The sequence below is a fragment of the Camelus bactrianus genome, chromosome 35 (genome assembly GCF_048773025.1).
Source record: "Camelus bactrianus isolate YW-2024 breed Bactrian camel chromosome 35, ASM4877302v1, whole genome shotgun sequence".
NCBI classification, from domain to species: domain Eukaryota; kingdom Metazoa; phylum Chordata; class Mammalia; order Artiodactyla; family Camelidae; genus Camelus; species Camelus bactrianus.
Genome location: NC_133573.1, coordinates 10290180 through 10313684, shown reverse-complemented (window position 1 = coordinate 10313684; position 23505 = coordinate 10290180). Strand labels below are relative to the sequence as shown.

General features: G+C 44.6%; 1 long non-coding RNA gene across 2 annotated transcripts; it reads right to left on the bottom strand.

Annotated features, from left to right (window-relative positions):
* Positions 1–2432: 2432 nt before the first annotated feature.
* On the bottom strand, positions 2433–19852 carry LOC123618167 (uncharacterized). Of its 2 annotated transcripts, XR_006726570.2 has the most exons (5): positions 19535–19852; positions 16748–18267; positions 15327–15517; positions 10356–10440; positions 2433–7015 (listed from the first exon to the last, which is right to left on the bottom strand). It is a non-coding gene; the product is annotated as an uncharacterized LOC123618167 (long non-coding RNA). The 2 variants fall into 2 exon arrangements; XR_012504219.1 differs by having other exon boundaries at positions 2433–10440.
* Between the last annotated feature and the right edge of the window lie 3653 nt (positions 19853–23505).

The following is a 23505-nucleotide window of genomic DNA, read 5'->3' as shown; positions in this document are numbered from 1 at the left end:
CTGGGAGTCATATGTGAATTTAAGAAAGAAGCCAGTCTATTTTCATCATTAGAAAAGGATCATTGGACTCGCCCATCTCCACTTCATCTTCTCTGCTGAAGATGACGGAGGAACTGTCCCTGAGCTTTTGCTAAAGCCAACTGCTCCTGTTGTTCACGACATCTTACCCTCTCTCAGAGGAGGAAACTGTTAAACGATGTTCATAATTTTTCCCTTTCCAGTGGATTATTCCCATCAGCACACAGTATGTGAGTTCTCTCATCTTAGAAAAAACAGAACAAAAAACCCTTCTCTAGAGAACACTTTCCCTACAGCTACGCGTCTCCGTTTCTCTCTTTTCTTTTTAACAAAACTGAGAGTTTCCCAAGCAGTCCCTCTAACTTCCCTCCATTTGTCCTCTCCTGCGTCCTCTCCATCAGGCTTTTGCCCCACCACGTCCTCAGATCTTCATCCGCAAGGTCATCCATGACCTCCATGCTGCTCATCCCAGTGGTCAGTTCTTGGTCGTCGTTGCACCTGACCTACAAGCAGCATCTGACACGGCTGTCTATGCTCTCTCCCTTGGTGTCTTTTGTGACTTGAATTCCATGCTCCACACTTTCCTGGTTTCCTTCCTTCCTTCATAGCCAGTCCTTCTCGGACTTCTGCTGGTTTCTCGTTCTATACCACCTCTAAACATTCAAGCGTGCTCCAGCCTTGGACCGTCCTCCTTCCTATGTCTACACAGCTCCTTTGTAGTCTCACTCAGCTCTGTAGCTTTAGACGTCATCTGTTCGCTGGGCATTCCCAGCTGATGTCTTGGCTGCGGCCTGTACCTTGGACTCCAGACTCCATATCTAACTTTCTGTTTAGCCCCCTGCTTAGATGTCTGCTGTGTACTCAGACCAAACAAGTGAAAAGCCGAGATTGTAATGTCTCCCTTCAAACCTGCTCCCCACCCCCACCCAGTGTCAACACCCCAGCCCACAGACCCCGCTTCCTTCCGGTCGCACGTCTTTGATTCTCCTCCTTCCCTCTGACTCCAAGCCTTACTTGTTAGTCCTGTACATCCAAACCCGGCAGCGCTGCTGTCACCACTTGTCCTGGCGGTGACTGGTTTTTACTGGCTCTACTGCGACAGTCCGACCCACTGCCACCTCCTTTCCATCTAAGAAGCAACAGCCTCCGACCTGCTGCCCTTGATTCCGCCCTACTTCCCCACCCCAGCTGCACCCAACTCAGCCGCCACAGTAACCCACGGATCTCTCCAAGTCACCTCTGCTCGAACTCCACTCAGAGTAAAAGCCGAAGCCTCCGACGGGCCCTGTGAGACCCTGCACGACCCGCTCCTCCCCTGGATTAGCTCTGTGACCGCGGCTCTCCCTCCAGCCTGGCCACACCTGCCTCTTCCTGCGCCACCGACAGGGGAATCAGCCCCCGATCTGGGCCTCTGCCCCTGCTTTCCCACCAGAGAGCAAAGGGGCTGGCTCTCTCCCTCACGCTTTCCTCTTTACTCATACGTCACAGTCTCAGCGAGGCTGCTACCATTCTAACTGAAGTTACAAACGTCAACACGAGGTTTCTTTTAGCCCTCCCATCCCTTTCTTTTTTTAAATTGAAGTATAGTTGATTTACAGTGTCGTGTTAGTTTCATGTGTACAGCAGAGTGATTCTGATATGCACAGGTATATATAGTCTTTTTCAGGTTCTTTTCCATTATAGGTTATTACAAGCTACTGAATATAGTTCCCTGTGTGGTACTGTTGGACGTTGTTGTTTATCTTATATAGAATAGCATGTATCTGTTAATCCTAAAATCCTGATTTATCCCTCCCCCTCATCTTTCCCCTTTGGTAACCGGAAGTTTATTTTCTATGCCTGTGAGTCTATTTCTGTTTTGTAAATAAGTTCATTTGTATCATTTAAAAAAATCCACATGTCAGTGATATCATATAATATTTGTCTTTGTCTGGCTTATTTCACTTAGTATGATTTCCAAGTCCATCCATGTTGCTGCAAATGGCATTGTTTTATTATTTTTTATGGCTGAGTAATATTCTATTATATAAATATACCACAGCTTCTTTACCCAGTCATCTGTTGATGGACATTTAGGTTGTTTCCATGTCTTGGCTATTGTAAACAGTGCTGCTGTGAACATTGGGGAGCATGTATCTTTTTGAATTGGAGCTTTTGTCTTTTCTAGATATGTGCTCAGGAGTAGGGTTGCTGGGTCATATGGTAAATCTATTTTTAGTCTTTTAAGAAACCCCCACACCGTTTTCCATAGTGGCTGCACCAAACAACATTCCTACCAACAGTGTAGGAGGGTTCCCTTCTTTCCACACCCTCTCCAGCATTTATCATTTGTAGACTTTTTGAAGGTGGCCGTTCTGACCAGTGTGAGGTGATACCTCACTGTAGTTTTGATTTGCACTTCTCTAATAATTAGCAATACCAAGTATCCTTTTTTAAAAATATGTAACACTTGACTATATTCTCCACAAAGGCAGAGATTTTAGGCTGAGTGTTCCCATCAGTAAGTCATTCATTCATTTACACATTTGCTTTAAATCACTCCATGAGCTGAACATTGGGATTCCAAAGGTAAATAAGACATCATTCCTGCCTCCATAACCTTTACATCTGCTGAGGAGACAAACAAACACAGACAAGCATGATCTTAGTTCCTACACACTCTCCTTAGCGTCATATCTCTACATCATGTAAGACTTCTAAAATAGAGGCTAATGTTTTTGTCAACGTTATTATTGTTATTGTTATTATAATTGATGTTATTGTCATTTGAATTACCTTGTGAGGAATTCTCTTGTAAAGTGTAGTCCTTCTCTGCTTCAGAGACTGTTATACCTGGAGGAACCCTTGGATACGGTCTCATACTCTGTGTGATGGGGCTGAAGAATTTGCTGCCCAGAAATAATGTCTTCCTGGTCACAATGACACCTGCTATTCTTTGGATGTTATTAGCTACCAGATGCTGTGCTAAACACTTCACACAGATTATTGCGTGTAGTATTTACAACAACCTCATAAGTCGGGTACTGTTATTGTTTCGCTTTTATAGATGAAGAAAACTGAGGCTCAGGGAATAATTTGCTGAAAGTCACGCAGATGTACATGGCAGAGCTTCCGTTCAAACCAAGGTCTGTCTCTTTATCAATCCCAGGCTCTTGTCAAATGAACATGGTTCCTGTGCCCACAGAGTTTCATGAGTAAGTGACAGATTGGGCTCTGACACTCTTCTTCTGGTTCCCAGTCCAATGGTTTTTCCATACAAAATTACTATTTTTGTTTCCAAAGTGTTTTCTATGATTTTATCTTATTTCTTTTTGTAATTGACATGTCCAGATAAAGTAAATCTTAACGCAAACAACTATGTTACCAGTTAGTTCTATGGCCATCATTCCCCATCCACTTTCCAATGATTTAGGAATAAAGGAGAAAATTGAGATGGAGTCACATCTTTGTAACAATGTTAACAGCCTCTTTGGTTTATGTGCTGTTACACCAGCGTTCTACAGGGGAGCCAGACATCGTGAACAGGTCAACAGTAAAAGGGCAAGGAGGCGGCTCTACAGCGTGGACCTATGTTGCACACGACTGTTTACAGAGGAACACACGCTGCAACCGTGGAACAGTTTGCTGTCATCAGAGAAAATGACCACAAAAGTTCTTCCCGGTCCTCGCCTCGTTCAAAGAATTGTTTACTCTTGTTAACGACGGAACAGTCTGTGATTCTGCCATCGCAGGAAGCATGGCGATGACAGTGGAAGCACAGGATGGTAAAATGTACAATTTACGCGCGACACAGAAATCTCCTTCGTAGGCAGGTCATAGTCTGTAACACAACGCATGCTCCCCTCTAGTCTGTCCTCGGGAACCAGGCAACGTGGGTGTTGCAGTGGAGCACCTGAAGGTCCAGGGACTAAGGGAGGTGGGTGTGAGTGGTTGGTGCACGTAAGGTGTAAGGAACCGCGCACACCGCGTGTGCCTTTGCTCTTTTTGGATTTACTTTTTGATTCTCTCATAATGGCCGACAACATGATTGCAACTCAACTGACTTGTATTTGGTAAAATAAATAATGAAACAACGTAAACAGACAGGTGAATGCCACCTCAAGCTTTCCAAAATGACGTAAGATGGGCGATTGGCAAAATGCACAGAGATGGCCTCGCTCAGCTCAGTAACTCCTGACGTCGTCACCACGTCTGGGATGCCGGCTTCCCTGCCTGCTGTCACGATCCAAACCTCTCAATGAATCCTGCACCGGCATTTGAATGAGGAGGGCTGTGGTGTGCTTTCAGACTCTCTGTTCAGAGGGGGTGGCATCGCAGAAAAGCAAAGGAGATCACGAGGACTGTTTAGAAAGTAAACGTTTGATAAACACTGTGCAAATCGTGTCACCTCAAAATAATTCAGGAGGTGTGATCTGACTGAAGCCCACAGAGAAGGGAGAGGCGGTGTTCCATTCAGAGCCGCTGCGGTTCCAAGCGAAGAAAGCGTGGCTCTGTAGGGCTTGTTTTAATTGCCACTTACTTTTCTTCTCTAAATTACGGTTTCTTTTGATATGCTTGTGGGCTGGTGGAGAAAGATGTTGAAATTGTCTGTGGATGTAGTCAACTACTTTACAATGTTTATTGTTTAAAAGAGTTTTATATGCCAATTTCAGGCAATGGGAAAACACGTAAATATAATAGAAAATTACTTTTAATGTTACTGCCCAGAGAAGAGCAGTCTTGTTATTTTGGTATACAGTCGGCCCTCTGTACCTGCAGGATCCGCATCCATGGATTCAACAGATGGTGGACTGAAAACACTCAGAAGGAAAATCCAAAAAGTTCCCAAAAGCAAAACTTGTGTTTGCCACACACCGGCATCCATTTACATAGTGTTTCTGTTGTAACAGCTATTGTAAGAATCTCTCTCTCTCTGTCTGCTCCCCTGGCAGAGTTGGGGAACCTCCTTCGTGTCTTTCCATCACATGGAACAGGCCTCTGTTAGGCTCCCACCTCGTGCTAAACGCTACTTTTCATGTCAGTCTCTCGGCCTCAGAGGAGAGCTGCTGGAGGGTCATGCCTTGTCCATCTTTTTCTTCCTAAAACTCAACACAGTGTCTGACAACTGACAACTGGACCGAGAGCTAGCGCGGGGCCACGGACACCAGCAGCGTGCGGATCTGCCGAAGAGCTGGGATGGCGCTGCCCGCGCTGCTGTGCTGAACGTCAGGTGACTGCGCTGGTCTCCTGGACATCTGGGTCTTAGATGTGTGGAGACGTACTGGCAATTTGAACAGAGCTGCTCTGATGCCAGACAGATGGCTCTTTACTCACAGAGCACAAGCAGCATCTCATAAAATCTTTCAGATGGGTGTCAGCACAATGGCTGCTCTTCCTGCTTTGGAGACAGGAAACTAGTCATTTCTCAGCTCGCAAGACCTCCCTTATCGGTATGTTACAGTGAAAACAGTAAATCTTTAGAGAATGGTGTAAATATTACATGAGCATTTATTAGAAATGATTGTGGAGGTCTTGTCTCTATATTTTATGCGTTTTTGTATGTATTGTTTTATCTGGACTTAAGTTGACATTTTAAACCTAGTGGTCATAGAATAATTTTGTTCCAGGGAAGTTTGCCAGTTGCATCTAGCAACGACGGGCCAGGAGTTTGCACGTGAAACTACCCTGTAGCTACTTGTAGATTCATTTATCTGAGGAAAACCTTGCTTTCCCCCATGCTACCTAAGTACTGATCTCACCCCACCCCCCGCAAAAAAAACCACAAGCCAAAAAACACTGTGCACTCACCATTGATAGTAACTAATATTAATTAAAGCGTGGGCCACATCTCATCTTTATTTTGTTATGTACAGAAATCTTTTGAAACCAAATTACTTGCCTCCCTCAAGGACTATTGAGAGCAAAATTTATAGCTGTTTAAGAAAGGATAAGTTTATTATTAGCAAGGCTGTTGCTAGGGAAGATTTATTCATTCATTAATTTAGTTAGCCGATGAAAACTTTTCAAGTGCCTCCTCTGTATGAGACACTATATTTATTATAATGATGTTCACAAAGAAGTGTTAGTCAGACCTCCAGGAAGTGAGCCTGTGGAAGAGCTGAGCTCTGAGCAAAATGACAGTGCAAATATGGTGATTATAATCCTTTGGGCACAAGACACCATATCCACTTGATACACAGCCTCAGAAAATACACAGACAGGAAGAGACTGCGTACTTCTGATTGGAACTGGGAGGAGCTTAGGCAGTAAAGATGTATTTGGTTGGGTCTTTGAGAAGCACAGAATCTTGATAACTGGAAACAGCAGAAGGTCTTCAACCCAGAGAGGCGGACGGTGTGGAGTTGGACTGAATGAAATATCTTGGTGGTCAGGGACCACGAGGGAAATGTGAGTAGGTGGAAGGTTTGCTGGAGAAGAGAACTTACAGACACTTCGGAGGCTTTACCTGTGAGGCTGAAGATTTCAGACTCTGTTTAATGAGTGAAGGGAAGTCACAGCCTTTCTGAGTAGGAAATGAACACAAACAAATAAAAATCCTCTGAAGATTAACCCGGTATCAGTGTACACAGTGGATAAAGGTTTTTAGAGACTGGAAGCCAGTTGCAGGTCCTAAGAATGAGATTAAGAGTCTGGACAGAGATTGTGTGAAAATGAACCTGATGGAGACTCTGAGGCTTCCAAGTACAAGGAAAGACGTTCTTCTTCATTCTTGAGGGAAGGGAAGTTGGCTCTGGTTAAGTGTGCGGAAAGCCTGGGGTGGTGAGGAAAGATGGAGACTGAGGATTTTGAAGGTGGGGAGTGGGAGTAAATTTATCCAAGCAGACTCTCTGCAGGGCTGGAAGACTCCACAGACTCACAGGCAGTGGTGAGTCCTCCATCCTCTCTGAAGACAGAGGACCAAGGAGAGGCTGTGAGCTCACCTTCCTTCCTGCTGTCATTCCTCATTCTTTCTCCTCCTCGCTTATCTGTCAGACTCTCTCCTCTGAATCTTCACTTGCTGTTGAGAAAATCGCTATTGTGATTCTGGCTCTCAAATCATCCCAGATTCAGCCCAAAGACAAAAGTTTTGTCAGCTTAATTTTGCTGCCCTTTGGACCTGGGGGAGAGCAGGGGAGCTCTAACAGAGCTGAGTAGGAGAACCACTAGCATTTAGTGACAATTGTATATGGAAGGAAAAGAAAAGCAAGATAATGCTGACCCTGTGATTTTGAGTCTGGGACACAAGGAAAATTTCCAAAGGAGGAACGGGTGGTGGGGGGAGGGGGAGGAACAAACTATAGAATCTCGTTGTTGATTCACTGAGCCCAGCATTCAGATCTTCTCTACATCAGTTTGCAAAGGGAACGTTCAACCTAAGGATAGACGTCTCCCATAAGAGGCACAACCTATCCCCTCAAACAGCTTAGCCTACCTTTGGAGTTTCATTTCAGATTTCCTGAGTTCATGGGAAAGAGAGGCTGCTCAGGTTATTGGAAGTGAAGGGTTTTAAATCAGTAGAGAGACCAGAGTTGGAGCTAAAGGTCTGGAGCCAAGGAGATGAGGTGACTTTGTGACAAGTAGCTTGGAGAATCAGTTGCAGGTAAGAGAGAGAAGAGATGAGGAGAGAACCACGGCTGGCTTTTGGAGGATGAGGCAGCAGAAGAAGAATCACAAAGGAGAAAGACACCAAGGGAGGAAAATTAATTATATATAATACAGCGTCATGGAAGTCAGGAACAGAGGTACTTCAACAGAGGGCAAATCACGGCCAGTACTGCAGAGGTTAAGCATCCAGAACAAGACCAGGAAGGCAGTCTCTTCAGCAAGTGGTGCTGGGAAGACTAGACAGCAGCACGTAAATCAGTGACGTTAGAACACTCCCTCACACCATACACAAAAATAAACTCAAAATGGCTTAAAGACTTAAACATAAGACAAGACATGATACATCTCCTAGAAGAAAACATAGGCAAATCATTCTCTGATATAAATCTTAGCAATGTTCTCCAAGGGCAGTCTATCCAGGCAGTAGAAATGAAAGCAAAAGTAAACAAATAGAATGTAATTAAACTAATAAGCTTTTACACAGCAAAGGAAGCCATAAACAAAACAAAATGACAACTTATGGAATGGGAGAAAATATTTGCAAAAGATGAGACTGACAAGAGATTAATTTCCAGAATATATAAACAGCTCATACAATTTACTAACATAAAAACAAACAACTCAATCCAAAAATGGGCAGAAGACCTATACAAGCAATTTTCCAATAAAGACATACAAATGCCCAATATGCACATGAAAAAATGCTCACTATCACTAATTATCAGAGAAATGCAAATCAAAACTATAGTGAAGTATCACCTCACACCAGTCAGAATGGCCATCATTCAAAAGTCCACAAACAGTAAATACTGGAGAGGGTGTGGAGAAAAGGGAACCCTCCTACACTCCTGGTGGCTACGTAGTTTGGTGCAGACATTATGGAAACCAGTATGGAGATTCCCCAAAAAACTAAAAATAAACTTACCATATAATCCAGCAATCCCATCCCTGGGCATATATCCGGAGGGAACCTTAATTCAAAAAGATACATGCACCCCAATGTTCACAGCAGCACTATTTACAATAGCCAAGACATGGAAGCAACCTAAATGTCCACCGACAGTTGACTGGGTAAAAAAGTTGTAGTATATTTATACAATGGAATACTACTCAGCCATAAAAAAGAATAAAATAATGTCTTTTGCAGCAACATGGATAGACCTGGAGAATGTCATTCTAAGTGAAGTAAGCTACAAAGAGAATGAAAAATACCATATGATATCACTTATATGTGGAATCTAAAAAAAAAGTGATAAATGAACTTATTTAGAAAACAGAAACAGATTCACAGACAGAAAACAAATTTATGGTTACCAGAGGCGGAATTGGGTGGGAAGGGATAAATTGGGAATTCAAGATTTGCAGATAATAACTACTATATATAAAACAGATAAATAACAAGTTCATACTATATAGCACAGGGAACTGTATTCAATATCTTATAGTAATTTATGGTGAAAAAGAATATGAAAAGGAATATATGTATGTTCACGTATGACTGAAGAATTATGCTGTACAACAGAAGCTGACACAACATTGTAAACTGACCATACTTCAGTAAAAATACATTAAAAAAAAAAAAAGAACAAGACCAGGAAACACTCCCCAGATTGTTTTGGATCAGATCCTCATGAGGTGTGATTTGGTTATTTTGTTAGAAGTCATTTCCTAGAATATTAGACACAATGAAGCTAAAATTTCAGGGTAGCATCATATTCCAAATCCAAATATAAATGTTTTTTTCCTTTCAAATTGAAATGTGTGCATCGAGCAGGTCCAACAGTGTATCATACAGTAATAGTGTCTTGTAGTGGAACCAACAACATAAATTCCATCTTGTCAACAATGAACACTTGAATATTGAAATCAGGGAACCCTGAGATAGTACATGGTATCCAGGAAGAACAATACTGAGGATTTGCATGTCCTGTGTATGTCTTTATATAAATGCACCCCCAGATTCTTTTATACTGCTTTACATTGTGGACTCCATGGTGAAGTGGTTTGAGTAATGAATGTACTTTTAGGAGAGATGGTTCAAGTCTGTCCTAGGTTGTCAGTGTGGGGCCTGTGAGGATTTCATTTTAATCCATACTGGACCTTTTTCCATATCATAGAGTCACTGACCATGAAACTTGGCAGAAGTGGCAGTTTTGTTCACCGCAGGACTAGCAGGAACATGGTGCAGGATATTACAGATCAGACGTAAAGTGTTTTATTGCTCTTCCCCAGGAGAGTCCTCTAGTACCTAAGGCTGGTTTCCACAACCTGTAACCTAGCCTATAAGCCCGATAATCGCAACTAAATCATTTATTTTGTTTTTTATGGATAAAGACACTGTTGAACCAGAGGCCTAATCTGACTAGGAGGAACAATTTGTGGGGTTCAGAAAAGCATCCCTCAGGAAAAAAGTTCACCAAAATGACCTTGCTATAAAAAAGCTTTGACATTCACACGTTATTTACATTTTAGGGAGGTCGAGTTAAGGTCCCGGCTCATGAGTGTGTTGACCTGATTAGTTATCCTGGCAGGCAACACTCCCCACCAGGGGTGGGTGAAGGATGGGGACATTTTGATGGAAAGAAAGTTTGGGAAAGAGCTACGATATGGGGTGTTGTGAGGAAGGTGTGCGGGGAGCACTGGGGTGAAGCGATGGGGACTAGAAGGCAGCAAGGACACAGGGCCCCTGGAGAGAAGTGAGCCCCCAGGCCCGAGGGGAGCACGCAGTGTGCTGGTTCAGTCCACACACTTACCACTCGTCAGTCCTCCTCTCTCACTCAGCTGTGTAGGTTTGTCTCTAGTGCTCAGAACGGACGCTAAGAGGAGGCTTTTCTGCACCTACAGAAGACAACAGTGGGGACAGGCTTTGGGGGAAGCCAGGTTGGGATTCAAATCCAATCTCCATCACTTTTCTTTAATTAAGTATTGTCGATTTACCGTGTTGTGTTAATTTCGGGTGTGCAGCATAGTGGTTCAGTCATATACGTGTGTATATATATTTGCTTTCACATTATTTTCATTATAGGTTATTACAAGGTATTGAATACAGTTCCCTGAGCTTCACATAGTACCTTATTGTTCATCTATTTTACATACAGTAGTTAGTATCTGCAAATCTTGAACTCCCAATGTTTCCCTTCCCACCTCCTACCCCCACTAATCACATACATTTTTTTCTATGTCTGTTTCCATTTTGTATATGTGTTCATTTATGTGTTTTTTTTTTTTTTAGATGTCATATATAAGAGATATCATATGGTATTTTTCTTTCTCTTTCTGGCTTACTTCACGTAGAATGACAACCTCCAGGTCCATTCATGTTACTGCAAATGGCATTATTTCATTCCTTTTTATGGCTGAGTTATACACACACACACACACACACACACACACACACACACACACACACACTGGAATATATGCATATTCCAACTTTCGTCCAATCATCTGTCGATGGACATTTAGGCTGTCTCCATGTCTTGGCTGTTGTAAATAGTGCTGCTGTGAACATTGGGGTGCATGTATCTTTTCAAATTAGAGTCTCTTCCAGATGTATACCCAGGAGTGGGATTGCAGGATCATAGGGTAAATCTGTTTTCACCTGTGGAGTAAATTCAACCTCCATCACGTGTAAGTCGTAAAAGTTGGGAACGGTGCTCAGTTCTTTGACCTTCTTTCATCTGTTAAGTTGCTGTCCCTTCCTCAGAATGTCATTTCAGGAGCTGAATACAATGGGAGGCGTTCAGCACGACTTTCCCGCGACATGTGTGACGCTGGCTGGTGCTCTTCTCCGGTTCTTTCTCTCCCTCTACACCCAGACTGCCTTTCCTACTAACAGAGCAGGACGTGAGACGGAGGGAGGGCAGCAGCCCCGCAATTCTCTCGCCTGTTCCCGCTGAGACCCTCTCCTGGGCTCCGTGTTCCAGCCCGTGTGTGTGTGTGTGTCCCTTTGCTGGGAGCAAGGTGGGCGTCAGGTGTGTGGAGCTGAGGGAGGCCCTGGGCTTGGTTAATGCTCCACTGTTGCCACCTGGAAATTCCTAATCAGTTTTGAAATAGGGGTTGGTATTCCATTTGGGCTGGAACCCCACCAGCTACAGCCTGGCAGACGCTGTGCCCTCGGTGCTTGGGCGGGTCCCCTGTGTACGCAGGCACACTTCCCCTCCGCTGCCTGGACCAGTCCGAGGCGATGACTAGGCCAGCCCCCTGCTGCGGGGAAGTGCGGGCTGAGGATGAGAAGGGCTCTTGTGAAGTCCTTTTTCTGATGCGAAGGAGTGAAGAAAAAAAAAAAAGAACGAGGGAAGCATAACTTCTGCTAAGGTTTACTTGGTCAGTGAAAGCATTGTGGGATGTCAGGATGAATATTTAAGTATATTTCTTCTCTCTCTCTCTTTTTTTTTTTACACGTTACATATTCAGAGCTTTAAAATATACATAGTCACATATCCTAAAACATATAACCAAATAATACAGCTGCCAAAGGATTTAGGTATTTTAGGACACATTTGTTTCTCTTACATTGTGTTGATGTCTAAACACAGCCCTCCGAAGTGAAAAATTCCCTCATCTAACTTAATTTATTCACATCTTTACATTGACTCTCGGGGCGGCTTTGAGACTGTGTTGTGCTGAAGCTCTGTTTCCAACCTCTGAAAGCACAGACCAAAGCCCTTTAGAGCATTTTTGCTGAAGAGATGAGACATGGGTGGTTTTAATAAACTTGGCTGCTTATTTTGCTGACCTCCCAGGAAACTGCCCCCTTGACTGAATTAACAAGGACTAGAATAGACATCACCCTCCTCTGGCAGCTGGCGACCCCGAACACTAGCCCACGATTCGGGAGTCAAATAGGAGCTGGTGTGAAGTGAGATGCGCAGAAGAAGCAGCGTCGAAACGAAGGCTCATGAGCCACTAAACCCAGCTGATGAGGCGCATCGTGGCGCTGACAGCGATCCAGCCCCGAAATATAAGGAGATTCTTTGTCAGAGCCTCTCTACTGTCTGTCTGGAGAAAACTTCAAAGGCCCTGAATAGCCAGAAAAAGGCATCAAGATAAGTGTGTGCACAGGTGACTCGTCAGCCTGGCTGCTGCGCCCGCGGCTCTGAGACGTACGTGGCTTCAGTCGAAGACCCAGAGGGCTAGGGGCTGGGGTGGGGAGGGAAGCGGGGCTCCTCCCTGGTCCATCACCCAGGACCACGGCTTGTCCCCTCTCAAATGGAGCTCAGTGTGGGAGGGAGAGAAAAAGGAGCCGATGAAAGATTTTTATTTTGATTTTCCTCTAGGTTTCTGACCAGGCTGAGGATTGAAATGCCAAGATTACCATATGAAAGCCCAGTCACTGAATCCTGCCTCCTAACTGAAGGCCAGGTGGCAGAAGCACCCCAGACCTCTTGACCAGAGCTCAGAAATCTTCTGAGCGTGGTGTCATAAGCCAGAGAAGTTCGGTAAGCATCTGAAAGTTGAATTATCTCCAGCGAAGACATACAAATGGCCAACAGGCACAGGAAAAAATGCTCAATGTCGTGAATTATCAGAGAAATGCAAACCAAAACGACAGTGAAATATCACCTCACAGCAGTCAGAATGGCCATCATTCAAAAGTCCACAAACAATAAATACTGGAGAGGGTGTGGAGAAAAGGGAGCCCTCCTACACTGCTGGTGAGAATGTGGTTTGGTGCAGCCATTATGGAAAATAGTATAGAGATTCCTCAAAAAACTAAAAATAGACTTACCATATGATCCAGTAATCCCATGCCTGGGCATATATCTGGAGGGAACTCTAACTCAAAAAGACAATTCACCCCAATGTGCATAGTAGCACTATTTACAATAGCAAAGACATGGAAACAACCTAAATGTCCATCAACAGATGACTGGATAAAGAAGTTGTGGTATATTTATACAATGGAATACTACTCAGCCATAAAAAAGAATAAAATAATGCTATTTGCAGCAGTATGGATGGACCTGGAGATTGTCACACTAAATGAAGTAAGTTAGAAAGAGAAAGAAAAATACAATATGATATCATTTACATGTGGAATCTAAAAAAAAAAATGATACAAATGAACTTATTTAGAAAACAGAAACAGACTCACAGACATCGAAGACAAACTAATGGTTACCGTGGGGAAAGGGGGTGGAAAGGGATAAATTGGGAGTTTGGGATTTGCAGATATAAACTATGTATAAAACAGATAAAGAACAAGGTCCTACTGTACAGCACAGGGAACTATATTCAATACCTTGTAATGGCCTGTAACACAAAAGACTATGAAAAGGAATACATTTATATTTTATATGTATATGAAAAACTGAATCACTGTGTTGTACACCAGAAATTAACACAACATTGTAAACCGACTACACTTCAATAAAATGGGAAAAAAAGAAACTTGAATTAAATGGATTAGTGGACATAAAAGGACTTTGCAAAGTATAAAGTACCTTTTCATTGCCTGGTGTTTTGATTATGGATTAAAATCAATTAAAATTTTATTTGAGTCTTGTGTCCTTTCATGAGAAATAGGCAGATTGTTGTTAGACACAGTACTTAATCTGAGGATAAGAACAGTTTTTATCAGGGGAGGAAAACAAACTGGGCCCCGCTGAGAACAAGGGAACGAGGATTCTTGGGAAATACAGAAAGAAAGTGGTATGGTTAAAGTCAATTCTCTGAAACATTCATTCCTAATTTTAAAAAGGAGGGGAAAGTTTTGCATTGGAATGTGGACAAACCGACAGGAGGCTAGCGATGGGTCTGGAAAATGGAGGGAAAGTGAGTACTGCATTGCTAGGCAACAGGTTCCCAAGCTGAGTTCTCTTCATTTCTTAAAGGGCCGGTGCAGTGTTTTGGTTTTGCAAATGCCAGCTATTTATTTACTTATTCACTGTGCATTAGAAGGACTAATCTCAGAACAAGACTGGCAAAGCCAGAAAGAGCCCAAATGCAGGCAATTAGAATATGATTAGGAAGCCAGCATCAGGCAGGGAACAAGGCATTTGCTACGCAGGGTGCAGGGCTGGCTACCTAATGCTACTCTGATGAAACACAAACTTTATATGACTGAAGTGATTCCTAATTAGAGCTTCAAGTCGAGAAGAATTATAGATGACCAATAAAAATGTATTGCAAAAGACAAAATGATTCACGGAAGACAACTGCCTGAGTGGCGGACAGCAAAGAAAGTGAAGAGTTGTCCTTTGGAAAAGGATCCCGGATGTGTGTTCAGGGGTCAGGTCCCACAGGGGGCTGTCCCTGGTAGGTCATCGCTTCACAAACACGCAAGACTGGTTGCTGCCAGTTCTCAGGTGTTGACTCTGACCCCACAGAGCAGGGGCTCCAAGGGGCCAGATAAACGGGAGATGGAATTTGTGGTCTTGGAGATGAAAGCCCCTCGGGGTCTCCCTCACAACAGAGCCACTCCATCAACTTTCCTAATATGGAATCGGACTTAGAGCTTGAGGGAGGAAAGGAAAACACTTCTGGTGCTTGAGGAAAAGGGGAGGATTTGATTAATGCCCAGATAGGGAGTGAACCAGTTCTCAGGGAAAAGAATCTTTGATCAATGGGATGGAGAAGCATCTTTCGCCCCGCCCGCCCCCCAGATTCCAGCCACTTTAGAAGGAGCAAAAGGAGCTGATTCAGAGCCCAGCTGTTGTTATTAAAAGCAAACAAGAAAAGGAAAAGGGAGACTCTGCAAAATACCGTCTCCAGTGGGTTACCTGGAGCAGCAACACGTGCCGGTGTCTCTCATCAGAATTCACCCCAAACCTGGACTGGGGACTTCGGGGCCACTGTGTTGGAATAAATACAGGTCTTCTGGAAGAGCGAGGGGAGAGTTTACTGGGCTTTTTCCTACAGAACAGGCCCTGTGTCTGTGTAGAGGGGCATTCTCTAAAAAGAGCAAGTTGACCTGTCAGAAAATAAGAACAAGACATTATTAACAAATAAGAAGATCAATTGCCTACTGTGTGAAGGACACTCTCATACAGGTCATCTGATTTACACAATAATTTCCTTCTTGTACTAGAGGAGAACACACCTACCTCCACAGTAGACCTGTGCCTTTGGCTTTCATCCTGTGCCCTGTTTCCTGGCCTCAGTCATGCTGGTTCTGTACCTTTTTTAAAAGAATGTCACCTAGAGCCTGAAATAGACAGGGGAGCCCATTCTCCAGGCTCTGACCTTTAAGGGGGTAACATCCATTCATTTGGAGATAAAAAGTTGCAGAATTGAAAATAGCATTTGTCTTGTTGGAGGTTTACAGGGACATCATGACCTGCCCCATGTGGACGGCTGCAAGAACAAAGGATCCCGACAACAGGAAGTTTGCAGCAACCACCACACCGTCTCCCCTTTTAGTATAAAAGGAGCCTGAATTTTAACTTGGGGAAGATGGTTCTCCGGGACATTAGTCTGCCTTCTTCTTGGTCTGTTGGCTTTCCAAATAAAGTCCTTGCCCCAACACCTCACCTCCCGGCTTATTGGCCTGTCGTGTGGCAAGCAGAACGATTTTGGACTGGGGACCCCTCTAAGCCCTGATACTGTATGAAGTTGCTGACAGGAAACACAGATTCTCCGTGCTCACACTAGCAACTGTCGGCCAGGTGCATTCGCGGGCGTGAGTAATCACCTCATCTCCTGGCTCGGTGTGTGAGTTTGTCCAAAAGGATCCTTTTGAACTCAAATGTCAGCTTTTGATGTCAGCTTTTTTCTGGAAACCTGTTTTGCCCTTTAATTATTTTTTTTCTGTTTAACAGCCAAGCCTTCATTTAAAGGTTTAGGATGTTTGACTTTTCTGATCCAAACATCCCTATGAAGTATTGCACATACATGCAGATTTAAAAAAAAAACTATCTGTGGTTTCTCTTTAGAAGATATAAAAGCATAAACCCAGAAAGACTCCTTCCGCCTGTGGTCTGCGCAGGTCAGCCCTGACTAGCTGCCGGGATGTTGCTGCTGATGGCTGCGTGTCTCTTACTTTTTCGTCATTGCTGTGGTTACCGCAGGTCTGGTTGCTCTGATACTGCTACTCTCAAAATTTTAATGACTCTGAAAGTGCTCTAGCAAAACTGCACAATGTTTGTAAAGCCTGCTTTCTTTCCCATTCAGGAGAAAGAACCGTTCCTGCACTTTTACATACCTGCCCAGCGAAATCAATCTGCGTCTTAACCGGCAGAACTGTCACCTTGGAAAGCTGTGATTCTCTGTTGCCACGCGCCCCACGAGGTGTGTGATCTGCAGGGGGCTTACCTTGTGCCCCGATACTTGGGACGCTGTAACTGCAGTGATGTTTCCCTCCCAGCTGCCGGTCCAAGCAAGCTGTAGGGAGCGAGCACATAGGAGCAAGGGCAGCAGTGCATGTGGTTAGTGCCCAGGACCCCACCTCAGGGGCGGGCTCCCCGGGCTGGGCCGAAGAGTGCCCTGTGGTTGCAAACCTGCTTTTGAGGCAGGCTGGGACCTGGGACCCGGGGCTGCAGGGCTCGCACCTGCCCAAATGGCTCCTCCAGCAACAAAATACAAAGAAACTCTAAGGGACTGAAGATAACTGCTTGCATGAGCAGTTGGAGCAATTAGGAACAAGAAGATAGAAGAAGTCACAAACCGACTGCCACTTCAGTGTGGGGGAGGAGTGGGGCAGGGGCAAAAGCAAGATCCCGCACGCGACCCCGGCACACAGCGCGGCCAAGGGGGCGGGCGCACCACCTAAGCCACACACTCACAGACCCAGCCCCCCGCCCCCGCCGCCGCTTTCTTGCTTCAGGGAGCAGCACACGTGGGACGTGAGCAAGCGCTGCAGAAACTGAGAGGCCAGGCGACACTCGGAGGGTCGGGGAACGCAGGCTTATTGCACCGGTGGGCACAGAGGAGTTAACCCTTCAAGCTCTGGAACCTGTCTGTATGTTTACACAGGTTTTTATAGGGCTTTAGGTTTCTATTAAGTTTGCACCGTATGCAAATGAGGTGTTAGAAATGGACCAGTCAGGAGTGAGGTTTTGGGAACCAATGGAATTTTAGGGGTAAGTTTCGTTTTCCTAGAAGCAAGCCATTTTTCAGAAGTGCAAAAGCGGGAAGGCAATGGCCCTGCCTGGGAGGCATTGCTGGTCCCTTTGTGGCTTTTGCCCCTTCATGAGTACACCTGTTCCTTGTCCTCACTTCCTCCTGCTGGAGCGTGAGTCCCAGTCAAGCCTGCCCCTTTGTCTATTTCTCCTGACTAAAGAGTCCAAGGGCCGGGCGGCTAGCACTGCGACCACGTGCGGAGTCCAGGGTTCCCACGAAGCACGGACGGCACCCGGGCCGCGCTCTGTTGGCTTTGGGTGTGATCCTGGGTCCGGGCTGGTCAGCATTTCCCCAAGACCCTTTGGTTGTTGTCATCTGGTTTTCCACACTGCTTCTCGGGGCCGGGCCTGTCAGAGTGCTGCTGGGGGGGTGTCATTCAGGGCAGCTCTCCATCCCTCCTCTGCAGTGGGGAGCTTGGGCGCGGGCAGGGCCTCTGGCTCATAACCAGATGTGTAGAGCGGGGCCTGCTGGAGTCTGGGCCTCAGGCGTATGTGGAAGTGGAGTCTGCCGTTGTGTGTGGAGCTGAACAGTCCATCTTCTGCTGCGGGACAGAAGGATATCACTCAAAGAAGCCACAGGACGGGCGATCAAGGAGGTGAAAAGCTATGGAAGGAAAAAAAAATCAGTTTTTCAGAATTGATTGCAATATTTCTAAAGAGATTCTTTATCTCTTCACAAAATCAAACTTTCCATTTAGACTTGTCAGAGTCAGCTTTTAGTGAAACCCATTTTTACAGTTCTTTTTGATTAATGGAAAGGAGCCGTTTTATTTTTCTTCGCTGTAATAAAAATCAAGCTATCGGATGGTGCCCTTCAAAATAGAAAATCAAGGGGTGATTTGAACAGAATATTAATCTCTTTCCAACGTCTGTTTTTGTCCCCTGGCTTAATAAACTTTATTTTCACCGATCTCTTCTCTCGGAAGGCCATCTACATTTTGTGAAAATATGAGCGTTTGCAACAGAAGTTGATCACAATCTCTCATCCATTCTTTCCTATTTACAGATAGCGGCGAGGAGAAAGGCGGGGACGTTGTGCCTGAACAGGCCAGACAGAATGTGTGATGAGAGGAATTAGGGCATCTCAATCATGATATTGTAGCTTTTGTAATCATTCAGAATTCATGGGGCTTAAGTTTTAATTCAAGAATACAGAGCAGATTTTTCTCTTTGAAAAAATGATTTCTCCCTTTCCAGTGATAAGGCTGTTTAGAATCAGGCCATGAACTGACAGCCCAGTGGAGGCACTTCACTGAGTCCTGGCTTAATTTAACCCCATCCTACAGGTCGCCTTAAAACTTTTGCCAATTACAACGTCTTCCAGACGCGCCGAGGCCCCCTCCGAATCGGCATCAGGCACTGGGATTGTTTTAATGGTTCGGCCTTAGAATCTCTTTCATCTGAGCAGCCTGAGTTTTTCTGCCAACAACTTTGCATCAGCCTCGTCCACTGAAACAGTATGTCTCAACCTTTTTTTCATTAACATCCTCCTGCACCACCTTGCCAAGGTTTTTGAGACTTTTTTTCTTAATTGCTCCCTTTCCCCATGAAATTTTAATACATCAAATATACTGTGTGTCTGTTTACGTACTGTGGCCTCCCTATGGCCATAAACCATTGTAATGGCTAAGATTCTTCTGCCCCCGAGAACCAAATTTCAACACTGTGGGGGCAAAACTCCCCCTCTCACCCACCATCTGCCCAAACACACTTACTGAAATATTACAGACAATACTGCCAAGCAAGCATTACATTTTGTTTGCAGAAGGCACTGTGTGTGACTAACACTTTTTGAACCGACTGGCTACTGATCGAAATGTACTTCTTACACTCGATGTGTAACTAAAAGATGATGCACTTAGAGCACGTACCTCGTACCTCCTCCTGGTCAAGTCAGGGCTGTTGGCAGCAGCAAGGCCACAGCTGGACTCAAGCCGGACATTGGAAACTTGGCGCGCCACCAGATTCAGCCCAACCCAGTGAGGAGGGGAAAGCACCCTCGGTCAAGCCTCGTCTGCACGCGGAACCTTAGTCTGTGTGGTTTCCACCATAACAAAGATTCTCTCCCTCCCAACCTCCTCCTAGTCTTTTCAACCTGGTCCTGACAGCTTCAGCCACAGAAAGGCACTTTCTTTTCGTCCATCTCAGTCCAAAATGTTGAGTTTTGATATCAATGAGGCAGAAGAATAGGAAAGACCTAGGAAAGGGGGAGGGAGGGTAGGAGGAGACACTGAGAAAGGCTTTAGGAAGTGCCCGACCGGAGGGGAGGGAAGAGGAAGCGTGCATGGGAATTGTTCTGGAAGCTTACAGACACTCACAAAATCTTCCCAGCAAGCCTTTGCCTATCAACATCCTGTTTTTGTTTGTTTGTTTGTTTTCATTTTTTTTAGTGGAGGTTCTGGGGATTGAACTCAGGAAGAAGAAATTTGTTTTTTTAATCTATTTATATATGTAGTGGTTAACCTTTGTATATCTCAAACTTCCAGATTTATCCCTTCCCACCCCTTTCCCCTGGGAACCACAAAATTGTTTACTATATCTACAAGTCTGTTTCTGTTTTGTAGATGAGTGTCCCCTTTTCCCTCTTTTCTGAACAAATTGGCCAGTGAGCTTTCCTTCAACTTAAGCAAAGAGGGAACGCTATCAGTGTTCTCTGTAATAAAACACTTGCCCAGGAGTAAACCATTCCTCTGGTCAGGACTCCAGAGAGATCACCTCCCCTATCAAATGGCACTGTGTGACGCTCTGCGTGGCATCTCTCAGTAAACCCAGTTGTGACGTTCACCTACTATTTCTACACATCCATTTGTGTAGTTTGATGGAAACTCGGCAAAGCCAATTCAGTAGATGTGATCTAGGTAAAGGTGTGCTGAGGGAGTCAGGTACTCCGTCCTCCAATGATCAAGGATGCATTTTATTTTATTTAAATTTTTTTTAAAACAAGCTTTTAATTTTGAGATGATAGTAGATTTGCATTTGATAGAAATATCAATACGGAGAGATCTCATGACCCCTTTGCTCTCAGGGATGACATCTTACAAAGCTATACCACAGTGTCACAGCCCAGATGTTGACATAGATACGGAACATTTCCACCACCACAGGCATCCCGAATGCTGCCCTTTGATAGTCACACCCACCTCTTCTCACCTCCAGCCTTCACTTCTAGCGACCATGAATGGCGCCTCCATTTCTGTAATTTGTCATTTTGACATGTGTTACGTTGTTAACGTAAACGGAATCATAACGATAAGGAAGGATGCATTTTAAAACAGCTAGACCCAAGGATAAGTTGTCCAACTATGGCCTGGCGGTCAAATGTGATTTCTTTTTTTTTTTGATATTTATAAGTGGTTGAGAAAAAGAAGCATATTTCATGGCACGAAAGTTGTATAAAATTCAAATTTCAGTATCAATTGTGAAACCTTTATTGGAACACCTAATGCTTATTTATTCACGTCTCTTCTCTGCCTGCTTTTGTACTAGGATGGCAGTTACACGTGCTGCTCACAAAGCTGAACAATCTCCCAGCTGGGCTTTCCCAGAGAAAGTCCGGCCGCTGCTCTAGGTGAGCGAGCGCGGGGTAGACGGCGCATCCTTCAGGCCTGTTTCGCTCACTGCCTTTGCAGAGAGGCGGTCGGTCAGAAGAGATCATCGCTGGTGAGTCGTAGGCGGCAGTGCGCTCGTTCCCTCCTGTGAAGGTAAGACACCCATTTTGAAACAGTCAGTTGAACTGGGAGTAGAGACACCCCACCTCTTTGTGAAACTTGAAAAGCTGAATGGAAACATGTGACATGTTGGTGACTTAAAACCACCGCCAGGAGCACACGTGGACGTGGGAAAGGAACAAGCGGATGAACCAGCAGGATTGGCGGGGACCGAGTTTCCCCAACTGTTTGCTGTCTGTTCATCCACGTGGTCATCTGCCAACACACTGTCACGCACACGTGCGGAGCACGCTCCGAGGGTTTAGGAAAATCTGTATCAGAAAACCTACGGGACCATCATTAACTCCAACATTTTCCTAGTGATGATTATTTCTGTCTGACATTCCTGGATGCTACACGTGCAATATTTTGGCCCAGCTTCTGGAATCGCTGTTATTTCAAGGAAGCAGTTGGAGAATGACTAGTTGAAAACAGAATTGGACTCTCAACTCCTCTAGTGCAAGACTGGTGTCTGAGGTTTTACGGAGAGAGAATCTAGAACTGACTCCATTATCAACAAACGACTATGGAATTTTATCACAACAGTATTTTTATCCCCTCTGGGGGCCTGGATACGGAGGTTCCTAAAAGTGCAAAATGTAAAGGTCACTAACGAGCCTGTCTGGGGCTCGTTAGAGTAAGCACGTGCGGGTCTCCTGAGCGTGCGTCAGTGTGGCAACAGAATTCTTAGGATGTGCTTTTTTTTTTTAGTGGAGATGAGAAATGTTGGGTAGGCTAATCTAATTTGCTCCCTAATCACGTTCCAAAGGTGAGGAGAAGGCTGCCCTGGCTCCAGCTGTCAATCTGCGTCTAGAAATGTCGCCCGTAATTTGTAGCCTAGAAGTGCTTGACATAGGGACCCCCGGAGCTACCTGGACCCACTGATTTCTGTGAAATCCCGCCTGCCAGCAGCTCTGCAGTTGGTGTGATACTGAGGCGCTCACGAAGCCAGGGATCACTTTAAAGAGTCAGTCTGATTCTTCTGATTTTGTTATTGGGCAGAAGTTTGGATTTTTAGGGAGGAAGCTTCTTTCTTTTATTGAAATTTAGTCGGTTTACAATGCTGTATTAATTTCCGGTGTGCAGCATGGTGAATCAGCTATGCATAAAGGCATATATATGTACTTCTCCTCATTATAGGCCATTTCAAGGGATTGGACGTAGTTCCCTGTGTTTTACAGCAGGACCTTGTTGTTTACCTCTTTTATATATTGAAGGTTGTGTATGTTAATCCTGAATTCCTGATTTGTCACTCCCCACTTTTCCCCTTTGATAATTATAAGATTGTTTTCTATGTCTGTGAATCTGTCTCTGTCTTGTAAATAAGTTCATTTGTGTCATTTTTTTTTTTTAAGATTCCACATATAACTGATATCATCTGGCATTTTTCTTTCTTTTTCTGGCTTATTTCACTTAGTTTGACAGCCTCCAGCTCCATCCGTGTTGCTGCAAATGGCAAGATTTTATTCTTTTTTATGGCCTGAGTCATATTCCATTGTATAAATATACCACATCTTCTTTATCCAGTCATCTGTTGATGTACATTTAGGCTGTTTCCATGTCTTGGCTATTGTAAATAGTGCTGCTATGAACACTGCAGTGCAGGTGTCTTCTCAGATTAGAGTTCCCTCTGGATACCTGCCCAGGAGTGGGGTTGCTGGATCATATGGTAACTCTATTTTTAGTTTTTAAGGGACTCTCCATACTGTTCTCCATAGTGGCTGCACCAATTTACATTCCCACCAGCAGTGCAGGAGGGCTTAGGGAGGAAACATCTTTTACTGTCTCATAACCGTGCATTAGGATCCAAGCTGGTTAGAGGTGGTCAGGTTTTATTCCGGAAGATACCCCATTCTGGTAGAAAGCTTAGTCCAATGTCGGGACTCGATCAGGCGGAGACTGGTGAGAACCTGCAAGGAAGATGAATCTGGAATTTGTGTTAACTGGGAACCGACTTGTTTCATGACCACAGCAGAAAAATCCATTCCAGGAAGAGGGGGCGGGGGCTCTGGGGTGCTGCCTGATTGATTCGCTTGGGTAGTGATTTTCTTTGGCGCTTCAGTGTCAGAGCAGAATCCCCTGGCAGATCTGTCTTATCTCGCTGTGGGAGTTCCCCGTCTAAAAGCAGAGACTGT